Source organism: Coptis chinensis, chromosome 7, assembly GCF_015680905.1.
Source record: "Coptis chinensis isolate HL-2020 chromosome 7, ASM1568090v1, whole genome shotgun sequence".
Lineage (NCBI taxonomy): Eukaryota > Viridiplantae > Streptophyta > Magnoliopsida > Ranunculales > Ranunculaceae > Coptis > Coptis chinensis.
The window spans coordinates 85,914,334-85,924,257 of NC_141462.1; the positions used below are offsets into that span (position 1 = coordinate 85,914,334).

General features: G+C 38.6%; 1 long non-coding RNA gene across 1 annotated transcript; it reads right to left on the reverse strand.

Annotated features, from left to right (window-relative positions):
* Positions 1-972: 972 nt before the first annotated feature.
* Positions 973-1,899, reverse strand: LOC147489570 (uncharacterized). The gene is made up of 4 exons (XR_015203302.1): positions 1,803-1,899; positions 1,505-1,656; positions 1,249-1,339; positions 973-1,087 (listed from the first exon to the last, which is right to left on the reverse strand). It is a non-coding gene; the product is annotated as an uncharacterized LOC147489570 (long non-coding RNA).
* Between the last annotated feature and the right edge of the window lie 8,025 nt (positions 1,900-9,924).

The window sequence follows — 9,924 nt, forward strand, 5'->3', positions numbered from 1 at the left end:
TATTGATTACGAGTTTTGTGGAACATGTCCCACACTTGTCACCAATTTCAAAACTTCACATGGGAACCAAATAAATGGCTTAGGCAAATAGAAGTTATTCAACAAAGTAAATCTGACTTCACTTTCTTCTATTTAATGAATCATTCAACTCATCGCACTCTCAGATCAGTAAATTGTTAGAGGGTACTTATTAGTGCTATTGTATAGGACTACATTGCATTCTTATTAAACTGATAAAGATAACTGGCAATTTTCTATTAAAAGGCTTGAGAACTAAACCCTAAAACAACCTATAGCTAAAAAAATTGCCCAAACATAGGACATAAATGACTATCCTAAACTTATATCTCTAACAATTAGAACCTCCGTAAGGCCATATATTCATAGATTATTACACATGTCAAGGTAATTATATGTTCAAACAGCAAGTGTAGCTTTCTTCGCATATCAACATATGGCGAAATCACACTAAATTATTTAATTACACAATTTGATTATATAATGTTTATTCCATTGTGACTTAGTTTCTGTCAGATGAGTTTCAACATGGACTTTTTTAGGCCAAATATGTATTAAAATTCAAGTTCAACTTTCTTCCATAAACATGTAATTAAATGTGTAATTTTGGAAGTAGGCTTACCCTGAAAAGGTAAGACGCTCCCCAATTTTGGCCCCTTTTGGAGGAAGCAAAGGTTCCATAACAGTCGCTCAATTTGAAGCTAATGAGAGAGCACCTGAAATTAAAGGTGGTCAGTATGACATGTACAAGCTTAACCGTGTTTGTTCATCATGTTGGCATTACTTTATATAAAATAGTACACTCAATTAGAAAGGATCAACTAATCATTTTTGGTTGAGAATATAGATGTGTCGAAAATCTATGAAAGGGTTATTAAGGATTTAGAAAGAACTTGTACAGGAATATCGACAGCTTAAGAAGGGAAAAGTTTTGCTCTATCACACACACAAAAGGCTCCTCACATTGCAAATTTGAGACAGGTCGTGATAAAAAGACATACCAGTCCGGAAGATGCCACGTCACATAGCTTTCCAGGTTTCATGTTTGTAACCAAGCAACTCGACGGTTCTGCAAGATAGATCATTCTTAAATGAACTTTGGAATGTAACTTGATCAATTAACAAACCAAAAGCCGAAAGTCTAGTGAAGTTTCTAAATCAATTAAAAGTCTGATAGAGCCAAAAAAATGATTTAATGGCTAACTGCGGCAGGAGTATTTATATTCTTACCATCAATGCATCTGGACTGCAATGCTTTGCAAGACCACTGACCACTTGACAAATGCCACCGTCTCCCAAGTCTATCTCCTCAACAAGTAAACTGTGTAATATTCAGGTGGTTACAAGATAATACTATGAACGCTGCCGATATGTAGTTATGTACACAAATTGCCATAATGAAATGACTTCATGCCTCCATGGTAATATCAAAATGTAAAAACAAGTTTTAAATCAAGAAAAACAAGATGAAAGCTATTAGGTATACCTGTCTGCAGATGGATGTTTCCAGGCTTTGCGAATAAGGCCAACTTGTATATTAAGCAAACTAACGCTAACTTCGACATCCTTCACAGTTGATTCTTTTTCTGGTGCCTTTTTCTTCTCCTCGGTAACTTTACCATCTGACCCACCCTTTTTCTGGAAGATCCAAACAAACACAGCAAGATGTCATAGTGTGGACATTACAACGACCATACCAAAGAGTTTAACACAACTACAATTGACATCATGCATCTAAAGGATGGAATGTAAAGAACTACAACACAACATAACAAGCAGGCTACCTTAGGAGCACTCTTCTTTGAACTTGTGTCTATTTCTAGCTTATCATTCGTCTCTGCGTTTGAGATGCAAGATATCCCTAACTAGCTAGCTTCTTGGCTTTGCTAGCTACTGTTATGGGTTGATGTAATTGGTGTTAGCTGATTATATAAATAAAATTAATCATTTCCTAAAAAAAAAAAAAAAAAAAAAAAAAAAAAAAAAAAAAAAAAAAAAAAAGATATTAATTTGATCATTGCCAAAACAAAAGGAGATTAAAATGATCGGTTTTATGGAATGGGGGTTGTTAGTATTTACTCTCTTGAAGACATTATAATAAGCAATATTGCTTGTATCCAGTATAGCCACAAGTATAAAACATGTAAATCCCTAGGCTCAATGAAATGGACCAGGAAGTGCAGCTCTATAAGCAATAGAGGGAGCGTTAAAGTAGTTACTTAAAACAAAGTTTAGCAGAGGGATGAGCTCAACTCCAGCAGAGGGATCAGACCAGACCAGACATTATTAACTTCTTATTCTTCACCATTAGCTAAGGGTTTAAAATTCCATTGAGATAACAATTACTTACAGAAAGCAATAAAACTATGAGTACAGAGTAGAAGTTATCATGACTATATGCAGTTCGCAACGTGAAGCTCAAACACACAGTAGCAGATTACAGAAAAAAAATATATACTTCTTAAGTTCGAGAGATCAAGAAACCCAACACAAATAGTTGCAAAAACAAGAAGATGGGCCTCAAACTATAACAAACTGACATCTCAAACACCTCTGATGTGCTTAAATGCTACAATATAGTAAGTAATGATCAGCCATTATTTATATATTGTTGAAATAACTTATCCACTCATAACGAGTAAGCTCCTAGTCCTAAATGATTCATTTTTAATGCCTTTTATAAATAGCCATCCAAATGATGAGTTGGAGTCCAGTACTATGAATTGCACATTTATAAGCTTAGGACAAAGATATGCAAATCCTATCGGTTATTGTTGATTTAGTATCCACATGAGACAATTTGGAGTTAAACATATTAATTTGGTGACTGAATAGCAAAGTGATCATCCTTTTTTCTCTTCAAATTTCAAACACATTTTAATGTCAACAGAGAATCTCTAACTCTAATTGTGAATCGAGACAGAGCATTGCAAAAGTTATAAATAGCTCTTACAGATCAAGTCTAAAGCACATTCAAATTATAAACAACAAACAAAAATGTTTTTCCAATGCTAGCTGTGTGCATTCATGTCTCTCTCAAGGTGTAAATTCACAAATAGCCAAAGCAAGCCAAAGTACAATACATGCACTATATAAGTAGTTAACAATCCAAGTAACAAACACTTACAGTAGTTGGCAATGTGCTATTAAAAATCCCAAATATAGCTTCCGGAGTAGACAAATCAACACCTCCCCAAACCAGTGAATCAATTCCTTCTTCATTAACTAACTGTTTACACCTAGCAAGTACACCATATTAGGCTTTAATGATTCCATAACTTGTCTGAACTCATCAATTGTCGGATTAATCAATGTCTGAACCTGTAACCACACATTACAATACTTAATCAATAATAAGAAACTAAAACTAAAACAAAAGAAAAATTAGTACCTCTAAACAACCCGAAGAAGTCAACTTAGGAAAAGGGTATCTCTTTACATCCTCTTGTTTGTCTTTAAGTTTTCCACAGAGTACTGCAAGGGGACGACATGCATACTTTGAAGGTGGTCCTTGTACACTAGACATGCTTAATGCATTGAACCACTCGTATATATATTATAAATAAACAATCAACACAACCAAATCTGAAACAGTGACAAGGCCAAGAACAAAGAGGATGAAATCAGCGAAAAATATATAAAGCATGGAGCTTGAAAATGCAAAGAAGGAATTGGTAAAGTAGAGAAGGGAAAAAAGTTAACCCTAGAATTTAGAAATCCACGAAAGAAAAAAATAAATGTCTTTGATTCTATTCACTAATAATATATCTCTGCAATGCCCCCTTTAAATTAATTTATATTAATTAATTAGTGTAAAAATGAGTTTTTTCTTCAGAAATGAGGATAAACAAACAAACTCATTCAACTCAAAACCCTTTCTTTATTTAAAATTGCTTACCGGAACACTGAGTTCACTTTCTGGAACGAAACTAAACTCATTCTTTATAGAAGGACCATCAGAACAAGTTTTCAAGTCGTGTTCTTGAGAAGAAACAGAAGAATACCCTTCTTCTTCTTCGTCATCATCTTCAACAACAAAGTCTTTCTCTTTCTCTTGAACATCTTCATTGTCATTGTTGTTGTTTTCAAAGCAGACATCTCAGGCCAAAAATTGGTTTTCAAAGCTTTGGTTTCAACACAATCTATTTGAAGGAAATTAGAAAATGAAGAAAAAGGTAGGAAGTGATTGTTCTGGGGAAGAGGAAGAGGGGTTGAAGGAGAGAAAGAGAAACAAGGGTCACCAGCAAAGATAAGAAAACCCTAACCTAGCGACTGTGAGAGAGAAAGAGAGGTTTTCTATTTTGAGATACCGAGCACGATTTCATTTTTGTTTCCCTCTTTTTGAAATGTCGATATTGTTTTGGTTTTTTGGATTTGTAACACTTCTCAAACGATTTTCAAGCGTTAGCAATTAATTCCGGAAATTCACCAAAATAAAGTAACGCTTTACAACATTGCCAACGCTTATATAGCGTTGGCAACTTACTAACGGTAAAAAACCGTTGCAAAGTAAAAAAGGTGCGTATTGCAAATATCCTATTATGGTATATTTCTATAATGGAATAGATTACTATGACTATTTCTACGCTAATCGAAATCAAGTTTTATCAAGGTTTCCTCAAACCCTTCTAATGGAGGTTTTAGTCTTGAATTATTACACTATCATTTCTAACACAAGAACAAATAGAACAAGTCATTATTGAATAAGTATTAAACTTTATTAATCTAATTGAACAATAGTATGATGATTCAAAATAAATAAATACTAAAATTAAAACTAAGATTATGAATAACTAATTATCAATTTAAGACAAACTAAATGAAATGAACTAAGTAATGGATTCTAAAAACTAAATTTACTGTTCTAACTAATTTATTGATAATTCACTAGATAAAAACTAAGTTATTGATTCTACAAGCTAATTTCTTGTTCTAAAAACTAATTCTATATTAAATAACTAGATCAAAACTAACTAACTATTCTCTAGCTAAGTAACTTAAGAGCAAAGTCTTTGTCTCTTCATATAGAAGTGACTAGATCCACAATTTCGTGCATGGGCTGAGGAGCCATGTTTTGGGCCAAAGAATCGAGCCCAAAACCTCATTACTTCAGTCCACAAAGAGGTTTTCAGTTGGAAATGACTTCAACAGCCTTTTTGTCCACTTTTGTTCCTCTAATTGGGTCAAGGCTTAGACCATTAGAAAGCTCGTTCTGAGACGGTCGTCTTAACATAAGGTAGGCCCAATTCCGAAGTCTGAGTCCAAAGATACGGCCTTCAGAAATTCTACTGACTTTTGTGCGCTATTTCTGTTCGTGTTGACTTTGACTTTTCAACTTTGACCGGGCTTTAAAAAGGCTTTTTCTCCTTGAATCTTGACATTTAATCATAGAACTTCTTAGCAACCAACCTTTGCTCTTTTATCTTGCAAAAGGGATGCATTTCTGCACATATTCGACTCTAATGCCTGAAATACATAAGAACACGATAACAGTACTAACTCTTACTTATTAATCACATAATTGGTCTAAAAGTAATATTGTTAAGAGGTTAAAACTACAATTTTGGGCCCTTATCACTTGCTATCCATAGAAAATAACCTCCAAGATTCCTTTGCAACCTTAGCATTCACCAAGGCAATCCGAAAAAGCACATGGCTATATAGGTCGCTCATGAAGGAGCACCCTGAAAAGTTGAAAGACTTGTATACTCGAGTGTACAAGTATATAAAGCTACAGGAAGCTTTAAATAATGACGGTGAACAAGAGGAAGTCGCAGCAATCTCAGACGCTGCCCCATCTTCAAACAAACGACCTAGACCTCAGGGACAGAACTCTGGTACCAAGACACACACAAAACGCGACTTTGCTGTGCTGACAAGATCTCCAAGCTACATATTGGAGAAAATAAAAATAGCAGCCTATTACTGACCTGAGGTAAAGCGACCAGAAGAGACACCATAAAAGCCATATTACGCTTTCCATAAAGCAAAGTGTCATGAGACCAACGACTGCCGCGAACTCAAGCACTACCTCCAAGACCTCATTGAGGCAGGTCATATCAAGCATTATACTGATATAGCTGATGGAGACCTACGCCATAAGCTCATGGCTCGCCAAGAATGAAGACGATCTCATCCACGCCACCACCAATGACCTCGTTCACACTCTAGAGGATGCACCAATGAGCGTTCTCGCCATGAACGCCTCCAACACTCTTCTGACAGGGAAAATCACAGAATAATGAATATGATCACATTTCAGGACGACTCTGTCGCATCCTCCAAGGAGAAAAGGAAACGAGTAGGCGCTCTACATGAGGTTTACCAATTCTTCTCCCCAGCGGCTCCTGCCCCATATGCAACGGCCCGCAACTCATGAGACATCACTTTCACTGAGGCCGATCTTAACAAGGCGTGCCTCCCACACAATGACTCCCTAGTGGTCCACGTCAAGATCAGCAACTGTACTATCAAGCGCGTCCTGATAGACCCAGGCAGATCATGTGACATCATATTCTACCGAACTCTAAAGGAGATGAACATGCCCAGGTCAGTCATGATCGATCCAATAGCCCCCCTCTATGGCTTCAACTGATCACGAGCCGACCCAATAGGAGACATCATTCTACCTATCTCAGTTGGGTCGCACGCAGACAAGGTCAGCATCAACACGTGTTTCATCATTCTGGATGTCAACTCGTCATATACTGCTATTTTAGGACGACGTTGGATCCACAAGATGCAAGCAGTTCCATCAACACTTCATCAGGTTTTACGGTTCCTTGGCCCCAGAGGCATGATGGATCTTAGAAGTAACCAACTCGATGCCCACAATTACAACCAGATCCTCTCAGTCAACAAGCCTGCTGGGGCTTCACTCAAAGACAAGGGAGAGATCGCTAAAGCTAAGCTGGCAGAAGACTTCATCTCTGAGGTCAAGATCCTGACCAAGGCCCCCCGAAGCGAACTGACAAAAGAGAACACTAGGGGCTCAGTCTAACACACCCCTCCAGAAGCTCAGACCCTAGAGGTCGCCCTACCCCTTTCGGTCAAGAAGACATCGCCAGAGACTAAGACCCCAGAGGTCGCTCAGCCCACTAAAGCAGCTGCTCAGACCGAGCCGAAGGGAAAGGTCAACCTAGGAACTGAGGATGATCCCAAGTTCGCTTATGTAGGAGCTAACCTTGACCCTACTCTCAAGGCACAACTTATAAGCTTTTTATCATTAAATAAAGATGTTTTTGCTTGGTTGTACATCGATGTGCCTGGAATTGACCCAAATCTTGTATGTCATAAGTTAAATGTGAACCTAAATGCTAAACCAGTTCGCCAATGACCTAGGAAACTTTCCCTTAGGTTCAAAAAAGCAATAAATGACAAGATCAACAATCTCAAAAAAGTAGGCTTCATTAGAAAAGTGGAGTACCCCGAGTGGATTGCTAATAATGTGGCAGTCCCAAAAAAGAACGGTACAATTTGCCTATATGTCGACTTCACCAATGTCAACCAAGAAACCCCTAAAGATGTCTTCCCCTTACCAAGAATTGACCAACTCGTGGACCAAACTGCTGGCAATGAACTCCTGTCATTCATGGACGCCTACAATGGCTACAATCAAATCCCACTAGTTGAAGAAGACAAAGAAAAAACCTCATTCGTAACATAGCAAGGCATCTACTGTTACAACGTCCTCCCGTTCGGCCTAAAGAACGCCAGAGCAACCTACCAACGATTGGTCACCGATATGTTCCAAGATATGTTAGGTGATACCATGAAGGTCTACATAGACAACATGGTGACAAAAAGCAAGAAAGTTGGAGATCACTTGGGCCATCTCGAACAAGCGTTCTCCAGATTGAGGCAAACTTAGATGAAGCTCAACCCCGAGAAATGCCTCTTCGGAGCGTCTTCTGGGAAATTTCTTGGATATCATGTATCTCAATGAGGGATCGAAGCAAACACAGATCAGATTCGAGGGTTCTTAGATATGACATATTCAAAAACAAAGAAACATATACAGAAACTGTCTGGGATGGTGGCAGCTCTAAACCGGTTCATATCGAGAGCATCTGACAAATGCCGACCCTTCCTACAAATTCTCAAAAAGGGTGAACAGTTCTCATGGAATGAGCAATACCACCAGGCGTTCTCCACTCTCAAAGAATACCTGATAACACCACCTGTACTAGCAAAATCAATTGATAGAGAGACGCTAGAGCTATACTTGGCCATCTCTGACTTCGCCATCAGTTCGGTTCTCTTCAAAGAGGAGCAGAACACTGAAAAACTAATCTACTTCACTAGCAAGACGCTATTACCAACTGAAAAGAACTATTCTACAATTGAAAAGGCAGTACTAGCACTACTTTATTCCACAAGAAAGTTCAGGCCATACTTCCAGGCACATCCAATCAAAGTTCAGACTGATCTACCTCTGAAGAAGATCCTTCTCAAAGCCAACAAAATAACTCACATGGAAATATGGGCAGAAAAACTTGGGGAACACCACATAGAGTTCACCCTAAGAACCTCATAGAAGATCTCAACTGGAAACCACCGGCCGACATCCCGACCTCTAAAAAATAGGACGCATCTGTGTGGTCACTTTTCGTCAATGGAGCAAGCAACCTAGGTGGTAGTGGAGTGGGTGTAGTCATAGTGTCACCAGATGGCAACATGGTGGAAAAATCAGCTCACATTGATTTCGCAACCTCGAACAATGAAGCTGAATACAAAGCCCTGATTATGGGGCTTCGCACGGCGTTAGAACTTGATGTCCAGGAGTTGAAAGTCTTTAGCCATTCACAACTGGTTGTTCACCAGGTCACCAATAAATACACCACTAATGAAGGTAATCTTTCTAAATATCTTCAAATTGTGAATCAAATATTGCCTTCTTTTAAGAAAGTCACGATACACCATTTCCTATGGGAAGAGAATCACCACGCGGACAGCCTGGCATACCTAGCGACCCAAACACCTAACTGTGACCCTAGGAAGCTACTCATCGAAGTAATCGATAGACCCGCTTACCAAAATGAGCACGTCCTCAAAGTTATTGACCTATGTCCACTCTCTGAAACTCAGATGAACCAAACATGGATGCAACCTATCATAGACTATGTTAAACTAGGCAAAGCACCAGAAGATCGAGTTAAAGCCAGACAGGTTCGCTACTAGTCAGGTCGCTACTGCTTAGTAAATGACAAACTATTTAGAAAGTCCGCCGGATGACCTCATCTGAGGTGCATAAGCCCAGAACAAGGTCAAATGATTTTCGCAGAGATCCATGAGGGAGAATGCGGCAATCACGCAGGAGGTCACTCTTTGGCTCACAAAGCGATCTCACAAGGCTACTTCTGGTAAAGAATGCAGATCGATGCAAAAAGGTATGTACTCAAATGCATCAAGTGCCAAATGTTTGGCCACAATATCATCCAGCCAACTCGAGAACTCATCAACATTGCCAGCCCTTGGCCATTTCACATGTGAGGCTTGGACATCATGGGTTCATTCATTCTACAGAAAAACACAGGCTTTCAGTTCATCCTAGCTGCAATAGTCTACTTCACCAAATGGGTGGAAGCGATTCCCTTGGCTCATGTCAAAGAGTCTAATGTTGAAAACTTCATTTAGACCAACATCATTACCAGATTTGGCCTCCCCACACATTGGTAATGGACAATGGCTCTCAGTTCAAGGGAAAAATAGTCAAAGAATTTTTAGCCAAATGGAAGATCGTTCACTCATTCTCCACTCCCCAGTACGCTCAGAGCAAAGGTCAAGTGGAAGCTAGTAACAAAACAATTCTGGAAAACTTGAAAAAAAAGATCGAAAGAACAAAAGCCAGTGGCCAATGCAGCTAGAAAACATCCTATGGGCTCATAGAACGACAGCTCGTTCTAG